At 38.5% G+C, this 18,829-nt stretch overlaps 1 protein-coding gene across 1 annotated transcript in view; it reads left to right on the forward strand.

Annotated features, from left to right (window-relative positions):
* The window catches only part of LOC114496437 (1-phosphatidylinositol 4,5-bisphosphate phosphodiesterase epsilon-1), a 223,979-nt gene that overhangs the window by 87,464 nt on the left and 117,686 nt on the right, over positions 1-18,829 (forward strand). The window lies entirely within an intron of this gene.

Raw genomic sequence — 18,829 nt, forward strand, 5'->3', positions numbered from 1 at the left:
CTTCTCCCCTTAGGTTGCCTGAGCAGATACTAAACACCAATACCTGGGTCAGGAGAGCAGGGAAGAATGTGGGCTTGACAGGCAATGAATAATCCCACTCCTGCCCTCTGCATCCCATCAAGATCCCCACCCGCCAGGAAATCCCTCCAAGGCCTCTGAGACCTTACCAGAAACTAGTTCTGAAGAAGACAGCTGTGACTGGAGTGTGGGAACACTTAGGATGGAGGCACTGTAAGAGGTCTGGTTGCTCACAAGGAGGAAAAGGGCCAATGGCTGACCCACTGTGGCCCTGGAGCAAGGACGGGGACAGGAAGGAGGAGAGGCAGGTTTCCATGCAAGCCTGGAGTCCTGTATGCTGTGCTCTTGGGCTTAAAGAACACTTTTCCTCCACAGTAAATCCCCAAACCCAGAGCTTTCTGTTCTACATTTTCTGTCTTTTAGGCTTAATTTCTTTTGCCTTGAATATTAAAACACAAAATTTCAGTCTCCGTACTTGTTGGTTGGTGGTTGATTTAACTCTACAAATGTAGTAGTTTACTATTTTAGTCATCTAATAAACTACCTCAATGCTAAGAGGATACTCCTATTCTGGTCCTTCATATCTCTGATTGACAGAGGATCAATCAGTCTTTGTTACTTAAGCACTCTCTAATGATAGCAGTTCACCTCACAGTCTCCGTAGCCTGCCAATCATGACCCTGGTGATAGATGTAAAATAAATGTCAGTGACCATAGTAAGGCACAGTGGATGCAGAAAGTGTTAGAGGCTCAGCCCAAGCAGTTAGTTCTGTGCCCAGACATGCTTCTCAAAGGGAGATCCATTACCCATAGGAATTGCTGATCTCCATATAGTACTGTCATGCTGATCACTTATGCGTACCATTTATTTGCTCCTCATAACAACACTGGTAGACAGATACCATCATTAACCCTACCTTACCAATGGGGAAACTGAGGCACAAGGAGATGAAGTCATTTGCTCAAGCTTACAAGGGTGGTAGTTGGCAATAGTGAGATTTAAAAAGCACATTGTCAAGAACCTGAGCTCTGAACCACTGTGGTATTCTGCCTTCCACCTGGAACAGGGCTCATATTGGGGGGTAGCACCTGACAAAAATTCAGATTCCTGGTTGCATCCCAGATTGAGTAAGACAGACTTTGGGAGTCCATGTGACATTTTGTGAACCACACTACCCCAAGGTTGTTTTTAAAAATAAATCTGACATTCTTCTTTTTCCTTACTGATAAAACTGCATGGGAAATGAAAGTTCCAGTGAACTGTGCAATTTCATATGTGGATTTTACTGTAATACTTTATGAATTATTTTAAACTTCCAGATCCAGTCATTATCACATAGCCTAGGACCTTGCCCTTGTCCTTTGTTGTTGTTACTGTTGATTGAAATTCTACCTGAACTCAAAAGTGATTTGCCCAAACCTTTAAAATCTAATTTTAAATTAATTTTTGAAGGAAGAGAACTTGGATTTCTTCCATTCACTATTATAACCTTGGGAATCAAAAGTGGACCAGTGATTTCACTAGTTCAGAGTAAATGATAATACGAACCACAACTGGGTTGAGGCATGCTGTGGACTATCTCTGAAAATAGTTTATCTAAGCAACTTCAGAACGTAAGCAAGATTTCTGGGAAAACACTTAAACTACTCAAGAGAACAGTCTGTTTTCAAGTATTCTCAAGCATCTATTTTCATACAAATTATGGGCATGCTGATTAAAAATCAGTGTTTAGTGTTATATAGTCATTACAGGCAGATCCCAAATGACCTTCACTAGACAACACTGGAATAGCTAAATTTTTGTTGTTTGTATACCTTAGGGTAGAAAAGCTGCATTACATTAAGGGAGAATTCTTAAATCCAGATCTTCACCTATTTAGAAGGGTTTTGCCTACAAATTAGCATGGCTTTACTTTCTGTAAAGAAAGAGAAAGAAAACAGCTAGCATTTATTTACCAGGTGCTCTGGATTAGCTACTTTCTTATTTACTCTTTAGGGCAGTTTTGTAAGGCGGTTGTCATTGTCCCTGACTCAGATGAAGAAAGTGAAGCTTAAACAGCAAATGTAATAATCATAGTATTGGATTGTAGTCTGTAGAATAAAATAAATATTCATGAATTTGTACTTATGTGAATAAGTGAATAAATATATTAATGGGAGGGGAGGATAATGTACAGATCTTACTTATAAAAGAATTTCAGTTAATAAATACAAAAGGAATGAGGGAAATAGGAAATCGCCATTAGGATACTCTAGTAATAAATTATTACAGGCAAGAAGCACTAATGAATGCTGAAATTTTTGTGCAAAATTATGATGAAAAACAAGATATTTGCATAGTTTAATAGTACTTCTCTACTATTTTTGCATAGTTTAAGAGTACTTCTCTACAAAATACTCATTAGTTACTAAAGAAAAAATAGAGCAGTGCAGAAACCCAGTCAGCACCACCTTAGGTGCTTAAAGTCAACGTGATCAGATAAGACACCTTGGTGTGCATCTCCTTATATGATGCACTGAGAAGGGCATGATGCCATTGCTTTGGCTTTCTTGCCCACCCCACCCCCCCACCCAAAAACGCATAACTCTAATCATGAGGAAAAAAATCATCAGATAACCTCAAATGGAGGGGCATTTTACTATTGAAAAGTTTTCATCACACTGATGAAAGGTTAAGGATAAACTGAGGAATTGTCAAAAACTGCAGGAGAGAAGGAGCCATGATAACTAAATACAGCATGGGATCCTATTGGATACTGGACTATAAAAAAATGTTAATGAGAGAACTGGTGAAAATCTAATAAGACATGTAGTTTAATTAGTATTACTATATCAACATTAATTGATAATGGTACTATAGTTATGAAAGATGCTAACATTGGGAAGCTGGGTGAACTGTATATGGGAACTCTTTGTACTTTTACAAATTTTCTGTAAATCTAAAATTACTTGAAAATCAAGTTTAAAAATAGTGAAGCTCAGAGAGGTTGAGTCACTTGTTCAAGGTCACACAGTGACTGAGTGTATGTCAGAATCCAGCTGTTTCCCTTCCAAGCCAGTTCTCTTCTCATGCAACTGCCTTGCCTCTCTATTTATGAAATTATCACATGCAAGTTTGTAGTAAACCCAGAATTGCTGACTTAGAACTTAATTGGACTTGGGTCTCCTTTCTCTCTCCCTTACCTTTATTTCTACTGCTTTTCTAAATTTCCTGTGCATCTGTATTTTTGCTACTCCTGTTTCTGTTCCTATTTTTATCCAAGTTTCTATTACCACTATTCAAATGAATACTCATTTATTCATTCACTCAAGACATTTATTGAGCACCTACTATGCCATATAGCCTTCTCTTTTTTCAAACATATTTTTTAAAATAAAAAATTAGCAATATATGATGAAAATTTACATTATTCCAAGCCTAAACTTTGGTTCTGTCAAAACTGGATACACAAAATATATATACTATCTTCAGGGAACAAAGATGTATATATATATATTTCCTGGAACCCTGGAGAATCTGAAAGACAAGAGAGGGAATATTCGCTTCATTGGAGGACTGTTTGTCACTTAGGGGAGAGGCCAATGCATTTATTCATGCATTCAGTCATTCAGTTAACATACTGTCAACACTTTTCAGAAGCAGGACACCATGGTGGCTAAGTGCTAAGGAAAGTAACAGTCTACAGCTGCCAGAAGCTACTACTCTTAAATTGTAGTCAGGCATGGGCAAAAAGCACTACTGAAAAAAAGGCAGAAAGTACATGCAGTGTGAGTGGCATAGATGGTGGGAACTGCAGTGTCTGGGTCAGAGCTCTCTACTCAGCTCTGCAGTGTGGGGCTGGGCCCTGAGGGATAGCTAGGGTACAGGGGGAACACTGGGGAAAGGAAGACATTCTGCACAGGAAGACAACCAGTTTTTGTCATAAGCAAGACTCATTCATGGTCTGTGGAGTCAGCTTGCTCCTGATTGTCAGTAGAACATGATCGAGAGCCAGAAATTTCCTGAATCTTAACAACTTTTACACAATGACTCAACTGTGATGTGGGAAAAGGGAAGAAAATCCTTATGCCTTTCAGGCAATGTTGCATAACATTCATTCTTAGGGAAATACGGTTAAAGTGTGATTGAAAGTGCAATCATGAAATAATTGAAATGGTTTGGCTTACATTAAGGAAGGCCAGGAGATGTCATTAAAAAATCAAGTTAGATTGTGGCTTGGAAGCAATGTTTGTCCCATTGCCCCTTCTCCTGCCTGATGTTGAGAGTGGTGCACACCAGAGTCACTTCTGAAAAGGAAGTCATCTTTTTATTCTTGCAGGTACATAGAAGCACATGCAAAGGGTCAGCCCTCAAGTGGTAGTAGTCAGGATCTGTGCTGGGGGTGGGCTGAGTCCTGCTTTGCTTGCTTGGGAGGCAGGTCTCCTTCAACCCTTTTGATCAGGATGGACCTTTCTATAGTTATGTTCTGAGCTAAAACTCCAAGAAGCCAGTGTTCTCTCTTTCTCCTTTCCAGTTGAGCAGCCTCACTTCCCAGCCACCCACAAAGTCTCTTGCTTTGACAGTTTCAAGTCATATTGTCCTCCCTCCCTCCCCCATTTTCTTCCTCTATCCAGCCTCTAACCCTAGTACACATTCCTTTTTATCTTACTGGTTTTTAACTCCTCTTAGAATAAATTGCAGAGCCATTTAACTCTTCTAGAGGAGATGAAGGCATTCTCTTGTGGATAATTTCACCAAAGAGCTCACATACTTTAGCACATATGGTTGAGAAGAGATGAGAGGCAAGTAGAGATTGAAGATCATTCTTATATTCCCTATGTGTTCACCTCTTTTTCTTATGAAGCTCTGTGATGGAATGTGAGGGAGAGGGATGTATTCTGTAATTACAGTTCTGAGTCACTAGTTCTTAAACCTTATGCCTCCTCAGTGTGGCCTCTGCTTCCGTCCTGTTGTTCACCCATTGATGACCTGTGGGGATGAAACTCATCATGGTCTGCACCTACAGCTGGTCCTCAGGATCTGTCAACAGAATGATTTTTGGTTCCATAACCTCCCACTGCCTAAAGACACTCTTTTGTGTAACAGCTAATTGATTTCTCTAGCTAAGGACTGCTTTTGGGATTCAAGAGGCTATTAACAGTTTCACTTTATTCTATGCCCCACAGGAGCACTTTTTGTTTGTTGAATAGTTCTTAGCAAGACAATTTGTCTGGGCTCTCCTTTCAGACTACTTGATCTAAGTCAAGTCGCTAAGTCATTTTGGTCATGAGCCCAAAATGGAATGCAGTTATGAGACCCCAGAAGATTCTGGAAGAATTTCACCAGCCTCTTTGCCCCCAGTGACCTTCTCCAAACCCCCTCCGTTTTGGTCAATCTAAGCAGTCATCAACCTGCTTTTCTCACCACACAAACATGGGTAGCCAAAAGTGACACTCAGTTGCTGCTTGCTCCTTCCACATGTCAAATCAATATTTTAAAGGCCACTTCTTGAATTAAGAATGCCAAGGTGCATCTTAACTCTCTGGGAAAGAATTGTATGAATAAATAGGTATCTGCCCAGAAAAGGATTGTGTGAGCCTGAGTCCCTCCATAAGTGATGATCATCACTTTGGCACATTCCAGCATCTAAAAATCTGTCTGGCTACAGCCAAGAGAAGACCATTTCAGCATAATAAGGGGAAAATATGACATATGATCATGGGAGGGGGAGGGGCAGTGACCTCATGTTCAGATGTGTTCCTTCACTTGAAATATTTTGGAAAAAATACTGTTTTAAAGTTTTACATTCAACCATGTTAGAAAAGTTCTCTTTCAAGGCTCCCCTTCCCTTCCTTTATGCAGACAGCCAAGAAAATCGTCTGTCCAGGGCTGCTATACAAAATTTCTTCTTCATACCTGGACGCTCATGAGATAAATTGTTAATAAAGCCACTTCAGGACAAGGGAAGTTTCAGCTCACTTTAGAAAACCAGATCTCTCCTTGGCAAAGCACACCTCTCCCCAGAGGCACACCTCTGAGAGCAGACAGTCGATTCATTCTCCAGAGCATTTCACTGCACATTCCAGGCTTAACAGAAATCTCTGTCCAAAAATTTCTGAACTAAAAAATACAGTAGGCAGCTAAACCGTAGAGACTGTGTGGCACAGGGCAGTGTGCTAAGAGCAAGGATATGGATCCTCTGCCCTGGAGCCAATTGACAGCATATCATGTTCAGTGGTCCATGGCAAATCAGCACCCACAGGATTCTGCTCACACACAGGAGCACTCAGAAAATGGCAGGGCTTGGAATGAGAAGGGGCATGCTCACATCATGATTCAGGGTGCAGCTCCAGAGTCAGCCTGCTTTGCTTCTCGACCACCATTCCCAGGCATGTAATTTCAAGCCAACTACCTAAACCCTCAGCTTTCGATACAGATAATAACAGTTCCCACCTCCAGTGGTTTCTGTGAGTATTCAGAGAGATGACAGGTGTAAAGCACTCAGTGAGGACCCGAATCATGGTAATGGTTCAATGTTGGTTACAAAAAACAACAACACTAAAATAACTGCATTTTCAGGATAATTAATAATAATAGATCTCATTTGTTAAATATTATTTCCCAGGTAACAGATGAGAAAACTGAGGCTTGGAGACTCTAATTAAATGACCTATGGTTTCAGAGCTAGGATTTGAACCCAGGTGATCTGGCTTCCAGAGCCAAAGTTCTTGGCTCATCTACCTGGTTCTTTTAGATTGAAGCTGAAGGAGCTTCTTTCCCTCACCTTGGTTTTCTTTCTCTGAATAAAAAACCATTTTCTTCACAGCAGGTACAAAATATTATGACTTAAACATGCTGACCTCCGTGTTGACTTTTACCCATGTGCTCACTTCCTGATATGAAAATGAATCACCTCTTTGAATTGGGAGACTGTGGTCCTTGAAATGGTGGGGAGAATGGCATTATAAGGTATCTGAGAATATTGTCACAGAACATTAGGATGAGTTGTCATTTCCAAATGACAGAAGGCAAAAGGAGGATTTCAGGTCTTTGATTTTTAAAGTTCCCCTCTCAACTTTGAGGTACTGGATGCCTGAGAATGTAGGATGTCCAAAATGCCAAAAATTCTACTTTATTTCCTTATCTTCCTCCCTTGGCCACACCATCTCTGCTATATTTTTCCTCATCTGTTTCTACTTTGCACAAAACCTACATCCCCAACAGGAATGGCTTTTGAAATTCCAAATCTTAAATCCTATCTGTACTTCTGAAAGGAGGGAGGGGCTGTACTCAAAGTTGGGGCAGCAGGAGAAGACGATAGAGAAGGGCTACCAAGCATCTTGTGAATCAGGACCTCCACGTCTGTGCTTATGTTTAAACATCTAATGTGATTTTCTTAAACAATGGTTTTTAATGATCAGCTTAATAAAGGGAAGGGCTTTAAGATATCAGAATATTTTTAAAATACACACATGCCTGGAGCCCAGCCCCAGGAATGTCTGGCTCCGTGGATACATGGTGGAGCCAGGGATCTGTATTTGTAAAAAGCCCCACAAGATAATTCTTTTTAAATTTTTTTTATTATTTAATTTTTAAAATTTTTTATAATTTATGCTATTATAGTTGTCCCAGTTTTCCCATCTCTCTCCTCCTCTACCCAGCCCAATCCCCCATTCCTTAGTCAATCCCTACATTGTTGTCCACATCCATGGGTCCTTCATATATGTTCTTTGACTAATCCCGCCCCTTTCAAACAGACCCCACCTCCCTCATCCCCTCTTACAGTTGTCAGTCTATTCCATGATTCTGTGCTTCTGGTTCTGTTTTGCTCATTAGTTTATTTTGTTCACTAGAGTACTCTTATCAGTAACATTATATGGTATTTGTCTTTTGCCTACTGGCTTATTTCACTTAGCATAATAACCTCCAGCTCCATCCATGCTGTTGCAAAAGATTGGAATTCCTTCTTTTTCACTGCTGCATAGTGTCCATTGTGTAAATTCAACACAGGGTTTTTAAAATTGTTGTTCAGTTACAGTTGTCCCACTTTTTCCCCCATTGCTCTCCCCTTTCCCACCCCACTCCCACAGTCAATCCCCACTCCATTGTTCATGCCCATGAGTCCTCTATTCACATTCTTTGACTTGTCCCTCCCCCTACTTTCCCCCATTATCCCCCTCTCCCATCCCCTCTGATCACTCAGTTTTTTTCTTTATTTCCATGTCTCTGGTTCTATTTTTGCCTGTTCATTTGTTTTGTTGATTAGGTTCCACTTATAGGTGAGATCATATGGTATTTGTCTTTCACCACCTGGCTTATTTCACTTAGCATAATACTATCCAGCTTCATCCGTGCTGTTGCAAAGAGTAGGGGTTCCTTCTTTCTTTCTGCTATGAAGTATTCCACTATATAAATGAACCACAGTTTATTGATCCACTCATTTACTGATGGGCACTTAGGCTGTTTCTAGCACTTGGCTATTATAAATAATGCTGCTATGAACATTGGGATGCATAGGTTCATTTGGATTGGTGTTTCAGGATTTTAGGATACAATCCCAGCAGTGGGATAACTGGGTCAATAGGCAGTTCCTCTTTAGTTTTTTGAGGAAATTCCATACTGTTTTCCATAATGGCTGCACCAGTCTGGATTCCTACCAACAGTGTACTAGGGTTCTCTTTTCTCCACAACCTTGCCAGAACTTGTTGTTTGTTGATTCTTTAATAATAGCCATTTTGGCAGGTGTGAGGTGATATCTCACTGTGGTTTTAATTTGCATCTGTCTGATGGCTAGTGGTACTGAGCATTTTTTAATATGTCTGTGGGCCATCTGTATATCCTCCTTGAAGAAGTATCTATTCAGGTCCTTTGCCCCTTTTTTAATTGGGTTGTTTGTCTTTCTGGTGTTGAGTCATATGAGTTCTTTATTTTGGAGATTAAACCCTTGTCTGATGTATCATTGTCAAATATGTTCTCCCATACAGTTGGTTCCCTTTTCACTTTGATGATGGTTTCTTTAGCCATGCAGAAGCTTTTTAATTTGATGTAGTCCCATTTGTTAACTTTTTTCTTTGTTCCCCTTGCCCTAGGAGATGTATCAGCAAAAATATTGCTGTGTGATGTCTCTGAAATTTTACTGCCTATGTTTTCCACTAGAATTTTTATGGTGTTATGACTTAATACTTAAGTCTTTTATCCATTTCGAGTTTATTCTGGTATATGGTGTAAGTTAGTGGTTTTGTTTTGTTTTGTTTTGTTTTGTGTGTGTATGTATACCAGTCCACTTCTCCCAACACCATTTATTGAAGACACTATCTTTACTCTATTGTGTGCTCATGCCCCCTTTGTCAAATATTAATTAACCATAGAGACCTGGGTTTATTTCTAGGCTTTCTATTCTGTTCCATTGATCTATGTGTCCATTCTTATGCCAATATCGAACTATTTTGATTCCAGTGGCCTTGTAGGAAAGTTTGATATCTGGTATTATGGTCCCTCCAACTTTGTTCTTTCTTAAGATTGCTGAGGCTATTCTGGGTCTTTTTTGGCTTCATATAAATTTTTATAACATATCTTCTAGATCTGTGAAATATGCCATTGATATTTTAATAAGAATTGCATTGAATCTATAGATTGCTTTGGGTAGTATGGACATTTTAATGATGTTAATTCTTCTAATCCGTAAACATACTATATGTTTCCATTTATTTGTATCTTCCTCACTTTCTTTCTTCTACAGTGTCCTATAGTTTTCCAAGTACAAGTCTTTTACCTCCTTGGTTAAATTTATTCCTAGGTACTTTATTTTTGTGTGTTGCTATAGTAAATGGGATTTTTTTCTTAGTTTCTCTTTCTGATAGGTCATTGTTGGTGTACAAAAATGCCATTGCTTTCTGAATATTGAGTTTGTACTCCACTACTTTGCTGAATTCACTTATTAGGTCAAGTAGATATTTGGTGGAGCCTATAGGATTTTCTGTGTACACTATCACGTCATCTGCAAATAATGACAGTTTTACTTCCTCCTTTCCAATTTGAATGCCTTTTATTTCTTCTTCTTGTGTGATTGCTGTGGCTAGGACTTCCAGTACTATGTTGAATAAGAGAGATGAAAGCAGATATTCCCATCTTATTCCCGGTCTTAAGGGAAATGCTTTTAGTTTTGTGTGTTGAGTATGATGGTGGCAGCAGGTTTTTAGTATATGGCCTTTATTATGTTGAGGTATGCTCCCTCTATTCCCAGTTTGCTGGATATTCTTATTATGAATGGGTGCTGGATTTTATCAAATGCTTTTGCTGTATCTGTTGATATGATCATGTGATTTTTGTCTTTCATTTTATGTGATGTATCATGTTTATTGATTTGCAAGTATTATACTATCCTTGCATCCCTAGAATAAATCCCACTTGATCATGTTGTATGATCTTTTTAATGTATTGCTGCATCTGGTTTGCTAATATTTTGTTGAGGATTTTAGATATATGTTCATCAGAAATATTGGCCTTTAATTTTCTTTCTTTGTTGCATCTTTACCTGGTTTTGAAATTAGGATAATACTGGCCTTGTAAAAAGAGTTTGGAAGTTTTCCCTACTCTTGAATTTTTTGGAATAGTTTGAGAAGGAGAGCTATCAGTTCTTCTTAAATGTTTGGTAAAATTCACCTGTGAAGCCATATAGTCCAGAGCTTTTGTGTGCCAAGAGTTTTTTTATTACTGCTCCAATTTCACTAGTTGTTATTGGTCTATTCAGGCTTTCTACTGATTCTTGATTCAGTTTTGGAAGGGTGTATATTCTAGAAATTTATCCATTTCACCCAGATTGTCCAATATCTTGGCATATATTTGTTCGTAGCAATTTGTTACAATCCTTTGTATTCTGTGATATCATTGTTATTTCTCATCTTTCCATTCTGACTTTATTTGTTTGGGTCCTCTTTCATTTTTCTTGATGATTCTGGTTAACGTTTTGTCAATTTAGTTTGTATTTTCAAAGAACCAGCTCCTGGATTCATTGATCATTTGAATCGGTTTTTTTACTCATATCATTTTATTCTGCTGTGATCTTGATTATATCCTTCCTTCTATTTACTCTGTGCTTTGTTTGTTGTTCTTCCTCCAGTTCTTGTAGATGTAGGGTTAGGTTGTTTATTTGAAACGTTTCTGTCTTCTTTAGGTAGGCCTGTATTGCTATGAACTTCCCTCTCAGGACTGCTTTCACTGTGTCCAATAAGTTTTGTGTTGTGTGTTCATTTTCATTTACTTCCAGATACTTTTTATTTTTTCCTTGATCTCACTGTTAACTCATTTATTATTTAATAACCCGTTATTCAGCACCCATGTATTTTAATGTTTTTTAGTTTTTTCCTTGGGGTTGGTTTCTACTTTCAAGCTTTTGTGACCCAAGAAGATGCATGATATGATTTCAGTTTTCTTGAATTTGCTAAAACTTATTTTGTGTCCTACCATGTGGTCTGTCTTTGAAAATGATCCATATGTATTTGAGAAGAATGTAATCTTGCTTCTTTGGGGTGAAATGTTCTATAGATATCAATTAAGTCCATTTGCTCTAGAGTTCTATTTAATGCTACTATATCCTTGTTGATTTTTTTGTATGGAGGATCTATCCATTGTTGACAGTGGGGTGTTGAAATCCCCTACAATGACTGTATTGCTGTAAATCTCTTTCTTAAAGTTCTCCAAGATTTTCTTTATGTATTTAAGTGCTCCTATATTGGGTACATATATGTTTACAAGGGTTATAACCTACTGTTGGACTACTCTCTAAGTATTATATAGTAACCTTTTTTCTTGTTATGACTTTTGTTTTGAAGTCTGTTTTGTCTGATATGAGTATTGCTATACCAGCTTTTTTTTCCCATGTCCATTTCCATAGAATATTTTTTCCATCCCTTCACTTTCAGCTTGTGTAAATCTTTTGCTTTGTGGTGGGTCTCTTGTTGTAGACAGTATATACATGGGTCATGTTTTATTATCTATTCAGCTATCCTATGTCTTTTAATTGGAGCATTTAATCCATATACATTTAAGGTTATTATTCATAGGTACTTATTCATTGCCATTTTTTCCTTTGTACCTGTGTTCCCTCTCTCTCTATCTCTTCTTCTTAAAGCAGTCCCTTTAGTATCTCCTGCAATGAGGGTTTGGTGGAGATGTACTCTTTTGCCTTTTTTTCAATCTGGGAAGCTCCATATTTCACCTTCCATTTTAAATAAGAGCCTTGCTGGATAGAGTAGTCTTTTTTAAAAAAATATACTTTATTGATTATGTTATTACAGTTGTCTCATTTCCCCCCCTCACTCTTCTCCACCCTGCACACCCCCTCCCACCCATATTCTAACCTTTAGTTCATGTCCATGGGTCATACATATAAATTCTTTGGATTCTACATTTCTTATACTATTTTTACCCTCCCCCTTTCTATATTCTACCTACCATCTATGCTACTTATTCTCTGTACCTTTACCCCCATTCTCCTCCTCCCACTTCCCTGTTGATAATCCTCCATGTGACCTCCAGTTCTGTGTTTCTCTTCCTGTTCTAGTTGTTTGCTTAGTTTGCTTTTGTTTTTGTTTTAGGTGTGGTTGTTAATGATTGTGAGTTTGCTGTCATTTTACTGAACATATTTTTTATCTTCTTTTTCTTAGATAGGTCCCTTTAACATTTCATATAATAAGGGCTTGGTGATGATAAACTCCTTTAACTTGACCTTATCTGAGAAGCACTTTATCTGCCCTTCCATTCTAAATGATAGCTTTGCTGGATAGAGCAATCTTAGATGTAGGTCTTTGCCTTTCATGACCTGTAATACTTCTTTCCAGCCCCTTCTTGCCTATAAGGTCTCTTTTGAGAAGGCAGCTGATAGTCTGATGGCAACTCCTTTGTAGATAACTGTCTACTTTTCTCTTGCTGCTTTTAGGATTCTCTCCTTCATTTTAATCTTGGGTAATGTAATTATGATGTGCCTTGGTGTGTTCCTTCTCGGGTCCAACTTCTTTGGGACTTTCTGAGCTTCCTGGACTTCCTGAAAGTCTATTTCCTTTGCAGAATGGGGAAGTTCTCCTTTATTATTTGTTCAAATAACTTTTCCACTTGTTGCTGTTCCTATTTTCCTTCTAGTACCCCTATAATTTGAATGTTGGAACATTTAAAGATGTCCTGGAGGTTCTTAAGACTCTCCTCACTTTTTTAAATTCTTATTCCTTCATTCTTTTCTTTCTTTTTTTAAATTTCATTTTAGATTTTATTTTTTTAAGATCTTATTTATTTATTTTTAGAGAGGGAAGGGAGGGAGAGAGAGAGAGAAACATCAATGTGCGGTTGCTGGGGGTCATGGCCTGCAACCCAGGTATGTACCCTGACTGGGAATTGAACCTGTGATACTGTGGTTCGCAGCCTGCACTCAATCCACTGAGCTATGCCAGCCAGGGCTCTTCATCCTTTTTTGATTAGATGTTTCTTTCTTCCTTTTGGTCCACACCATTGATTTGAGTCCCAGTTTCCTTCCCATCACTATTGGTTCCCTGTACATTTTCCCTTATTTCACTTAGCATAGCCTTCATTTTTTCATCTAATTTGTGACCAAATTCAAGTAATTCTGTGAGCATCTTGATGACCAGTGTTTTGAATTGTGCATTTGATATGGTGGCTATCTCTTCATCACTTAGTTGTATTTTTTCTGGAGCTTTGATCTGTTCTTTCACTTGGGCCTTTTTTTTTTTTTGTCTTGACACACCTGTTAACGTAGTAAGGGGCGGAGCCTTAGGTGTTCACCAGGGTGGGGCAACTCACGTCACTGCGGTATGATGCTGTACGTGGGGAATGGGTCCCAGAGGGAGCAATGGTACTTGCTCTGCTCTCTGCGGGTTTTCAGTCACTTCCCCCGCTTCCCACACGAAAATTGAGCCCTTCTGGTGCTGATTCCCACGTGGGAGGGTTTGTGTACGTTCTAGGACCCTGTGGGTCTCTCCAGCGAGCTCTCCTGTGAGGCTGGGAGCTTCTCTTTCTGCCCTAACCCCCACAGGTGTTTTCAATCGGAGGCTTAAGGTTTTATTTCCCCTCACTGGGACCCTGGGTTGTGCAGTCCATCCCACTCCCCAGTATTTCTTCTGGTTTATCTGCACATAAATGTGGAACCACCCAGTCTGCAATCTGCTGCCTCGCTGGGTCTGCCCGCTGCTGCCTTGTCACAAGTCCTCTCCACCCAGCTGCCTATCTCTGGCTCTCCTACCAGTCTGGATGAATGTGTCTTCTTTAACTTCTTGGTTGTCTGACTTCCATACAGTTCGATTTTCTGTCAATTCTGGTTGTTTTTTATTTTTAAATTGTTGTTGCCCTTCTTTTGGTTATGCAAGGAGGCACAGCATGTCTACCTATGCCTCCATCTTGGCTGGAAGTCTGGATAGAGTAGTATTGGTTGCAGACCCTTGTTTTACATAATTTGGAATATTTCATGCCAGTTCCTTCTGGCTTGCAGTGTTTCTGTTGAGAAATCAGCTCATAGCCTCATTGGAGCTCCTTTTTATGTTACTAGCTGTTTCTCCTTTGCTGCCTTTAAGATCATCTCTTTGTCTTTAAATTTTGCCACTTTAATTATGATGTGTCTTGGAGTGGGCCTCTTTGGGTTCATCTTGATTGGGACTCTCTGTGCTTCGTGAACTTGCATGACTTTTTCTTTCACCAAATTAGGGAGGTTTTCTGTCATTATTTCTTCAAACATGTTTTCTATCCCTTGCTGCTTTTCTTCTATTTCTGGTATTCCTGTGATGCAAATATTGTTACATTTCATGTTTCCCAAAGCTTCTAAATGATCGTCATTCTTTCTAAATCTTTTTTCATTTTGTTGCTCTGCCTGGGTGTTTTTTTTCACCTTGTCTTTCAACACTCTGATTCAATCCTCTGTTCATCTGGCTTGCTGATAATTCCTTCTAGTGTGTTCTTCATTTCCACCTGGTTCTTATTCATAGTTTATATGTCCTTTTACATCAGCATTTAGTTCCTACTAAGTTCCTTGTAGTTCTCATTAAATCCCTTGAGCATTCTTATAACCATTACTTTGAATTCTATGTCTGATAAATTTTTGCCTCGATTTCATTTAGCTCTTTTTCTGGGGATTCCTTCTTTCCTTTCAATCAGGGTTGTTTCTTTGTCTCCCTATTTTAGGTGGCTCTTTTTGTTTGTTTCTGCATATTAGACTGATCTGCTTTGACTCCCTGTCTTTGTGGGGTGGGCACATAGACAACTATCACTTTTTCATATTAAAGTAGGATAATTTTATCAATTTCACATTTTTCTTTGGACATTTAAGCAGGATAATGTATAAATAACCTATCACAGGATAGGTGCTCAGTAAATGGTTACTAGTGTGATAATCCATGCCAAATGAGAGACAAAGACTGTATGTGCCCTGAGTGTGGAAGAGAGACCACACAGGCTACATTTCCCTTGAGGATGACCAAGGCTTCAGATCCTTGGAGGTTGGAAAGGGTTTTGCCAGATGCAGTTATGAACCTCACCACTGAGGAGGATTCAGATACTATGTTATGTACTCCTGAGTATAACATGCTGTTGAGTTGTCTTCAAGTCCTGGTGACCCTATGAATGAGTGGTATACACAATGGCAGCCCTGCTCAGCTCCTGTAGACTCATGCCTTTTCTTCTTTTGTGGAGTCAACCATCTCATATTGGGCCTTACTTTTTTCCTGCTGCTTTCTGTTTTTCCCAGCATTATTGTCTTTCCCAAAGAACCCTGCCTTCTTGTGTGTGCCCAACACAGGACAGCTTCAGTTTTGTTATTTTTGCCTCCAGTGATTTCAGGACCCATTTATTCACCTCTCTGGCAGTCCTGGGTATTTGTAGAGCTTGTACTCTTACCATTCACCAAATGTAAGAATATCTCCCTTGTAGATTCTTACCCAGCTTTAACTAAAATCTTTAAAAGACAGACTTTACTCCATTTCAATGACCCTATTATGTTGATGGAGCTCCTAGGGGAAAAAACAAAACAAAACAGAAATTGTGTTTTCCTTGGTTTAGTTCTCTTAAGGCTAGTTGTCCTCCATACCATCAAAACTTACATCATTCTTCAATATTATTCTTAAAAATAAGGCTACCTAATCTGTTCTGAGACTCTTCCATCTTACAGTTGAGTAATCCCCCTACTTTTAATGTCTACTAATTTTATTGTTGTTTTATTTCTCTCAGTAGTGTCTAATTGTTAGCCCCATTAAAGGTCAACTAAAACCCCTAGACAAATGACTGTCAAGCTCATCTTTCTCTGTGCATTAGTTACTTTGTTGTTTTCTCCCATGGATCTAATATTTTATATCTAAGTCTACCAAATTTTATCTTTTTGGACATTCAAACCTGTTGAAAAATTTTTTAATTTTTAATCTTAATTCAGTTATGTATTAAATTAGCTACCACTCCTGATTTTTTTAATGTTCAGGTTTGGTAAATGTGTCTCATGTATATTTGTTCAAATTGTTAGAAAGATATCAAACCAAATAGGAATTAATAGAATGCCTTATGGCACACCACTAGTTACTGCTCTTTAGGTTGGTCTTAAACCAACAATCACTTCTTTGCGAAGTGTGTTTAAGCTAGGTATGATTTTCCTTAACTCTACAATCATCCAACACATGTTTCTCATATGTCTCTAAGTATAATTTGAGATACTCTGTGAAATAACTTCCTAAAACCAAGACAAATTAATGACATGGGGGTCAAATTATCCTCTCAAAATAAAAGAAAAATTTGGTTAATTTGACAATTTGCTGGTTGAGAATGTCTAATTTTTTTCCACTTATTTAGATGATGATGATGATGATGATGAAAATAGTAACATAGATACTGTTAATTCTGTACCTTGTAATGGGGACTATACCAAACACTTTATATACCTAATCACATTTATCTTTCATAAAACCCTGAATGGTGGGAATCATTGCTTTATTTTACAAGTAAGAAAACTAAGAGTCAGAAAGGCTACATAATTTGCTTAATATCACATAGCTAGAAAGTGACTAAACGCAGATGAAACTCAGGCTTTCTATATAGGTAGTATTGTGCATCTAGTTGTACAATGAACAGTTATACCATGGGGAAATAAATAATCATGAATAAAGAAATGGGGGCATAAAATGCTGATTTATTTGCAGGATTTAGGGGGTGACCAAGTAAAACCAGAGCAGCATCTTCCACAGTGAGTTGTGTGGGAGTTCAGAGTACATTCTGTGGAAAAATAGTGCTCTGTGGTCTAACATATATGCCACATGCTGGGCAAACAATAAATAAGGTTTGTTTTTGTTTTTTTTTTCCATGGCAGGACTTCCCGGGTCATTTATTATGCTAATGTACATTGGGACACTCAGAATGCAGCATATCACAAACATACTTGAGCACTGAGTGCCTGTAGGCTTGGCACCTCTTACAGAATGTGCTTTGGGAAACTACCATGTTAGGGAAGCACGTGGGCTTGTCATTTAGGGGAGACTGAGGGTCTGGGGCCTTAATGCCTTGTCTCTTGAAGCAATGTGGATACAAATCTTCAAGAGGTAGAGATAGTGCAAGGAAGGAAGAATTCAGCAGGGCAGATTCTGGGGAAGATGAGGTCTAGGTCCCTCCAGTCCTGGCATGTGGGCCTGAGCCATATGGGTTTACGAAGTGAGATCTTAATCTCATGATTCAGATTTCATAAGCCTCACACAAAACAAGTTTCATTCCTTTATTATTGTACCTCACACTTTAAAAATTATACAGACACTGAAATTGTGTATAAGTCATTAGAGTGAAAAACATACAGGACTGGCCTGGATAAATAATACAGCCAAGAAGCTTGTTGGCATTTTCAGGCAGCATGCCATGTCTTCTACCCTCTGTCCCCTTCTCTCCCTTCCTTAGGGACCCACAACCACCCTGATGCCCTCAATACACCCTCAACCACTACAAATCATGTTAAAGTTGTCTTATTGTAATGAGTTACTTTTGTAATTTGTAAAATACTCTCTTCAATGAAAAGTAATATCATCATATATTTGTGGTGGTTCTTTATTTGGATCAGTCAAATATGTAAGCCTAACAAATGCTTCCTACAAGTGGAGAGAATAAAAATCTATGTATTTATAGTCCTTTAATCTAATACTTAGTAAGAAGCTTTCTATTTATAGATAAAGTATGATTTCTTAGTTTTTAGGTGAAGAAACCAACAGCCAATCTTGGGGAAAATTTTTAAGATATACTTACATTAAAATCTTTAATCAAATAATATGCACATTTATACCATGCCTTTACACTTATGCAGAGCTCTTCACATGCATTACCTCATTGAATCCTTATAGGACCACCCTGATTTGGGATCGGAGGCTTTAGTCTGTCTTCCTGACTGCAAGCCCAGGACTCCTCTCCCTTCATCACCTCTGCTTTTCACTTCTAATGCATGCCTAGCATTTGGATAGATAGTCCTAGAGTAGCTTTTCCTAAAAATTGTTCTTCAGAGCCCTGGTTTCTCAACCTGCTCAAGAGGAGAAAGGAAAAAAAAATGTGTGCCTCAGTACCTTACAGAAACACCTTTTCAGCTCTTTCTCCCTTGTGTATTGATATTTCCAGTGCACATTAGCATACTGAAGGCTTGAGAATTCCAGCAATAAAAACATTTACAATTCACCAGCATTTTCTCAAATCTCTTTTACCTGTACTTTCTTTTCCTGCTCTTTCTCTAGTTTACAGAACACACTGCTCTTGAAATAACCTAAGACAAAAATACTAAGGAACAGAAAGTGCACATGTGAAATACTTAAATTACATAACAGATGA

Source organism: Phyllostomus discolor, chromosome 5 (assembly GCF_004126475.2).
Source record: "Phyllostomus discolor isolate MPI-MPIP mPhyDis1 chromosome 5, mPhyDis1.pri.v3, whole genome shotgun sequence".
NCBI lineage: Eukaryota > Metazoa > Chordata > Mammalia > Chiroptera > Phyllostomidae > Phyllostomus > Phyllostomus discolor.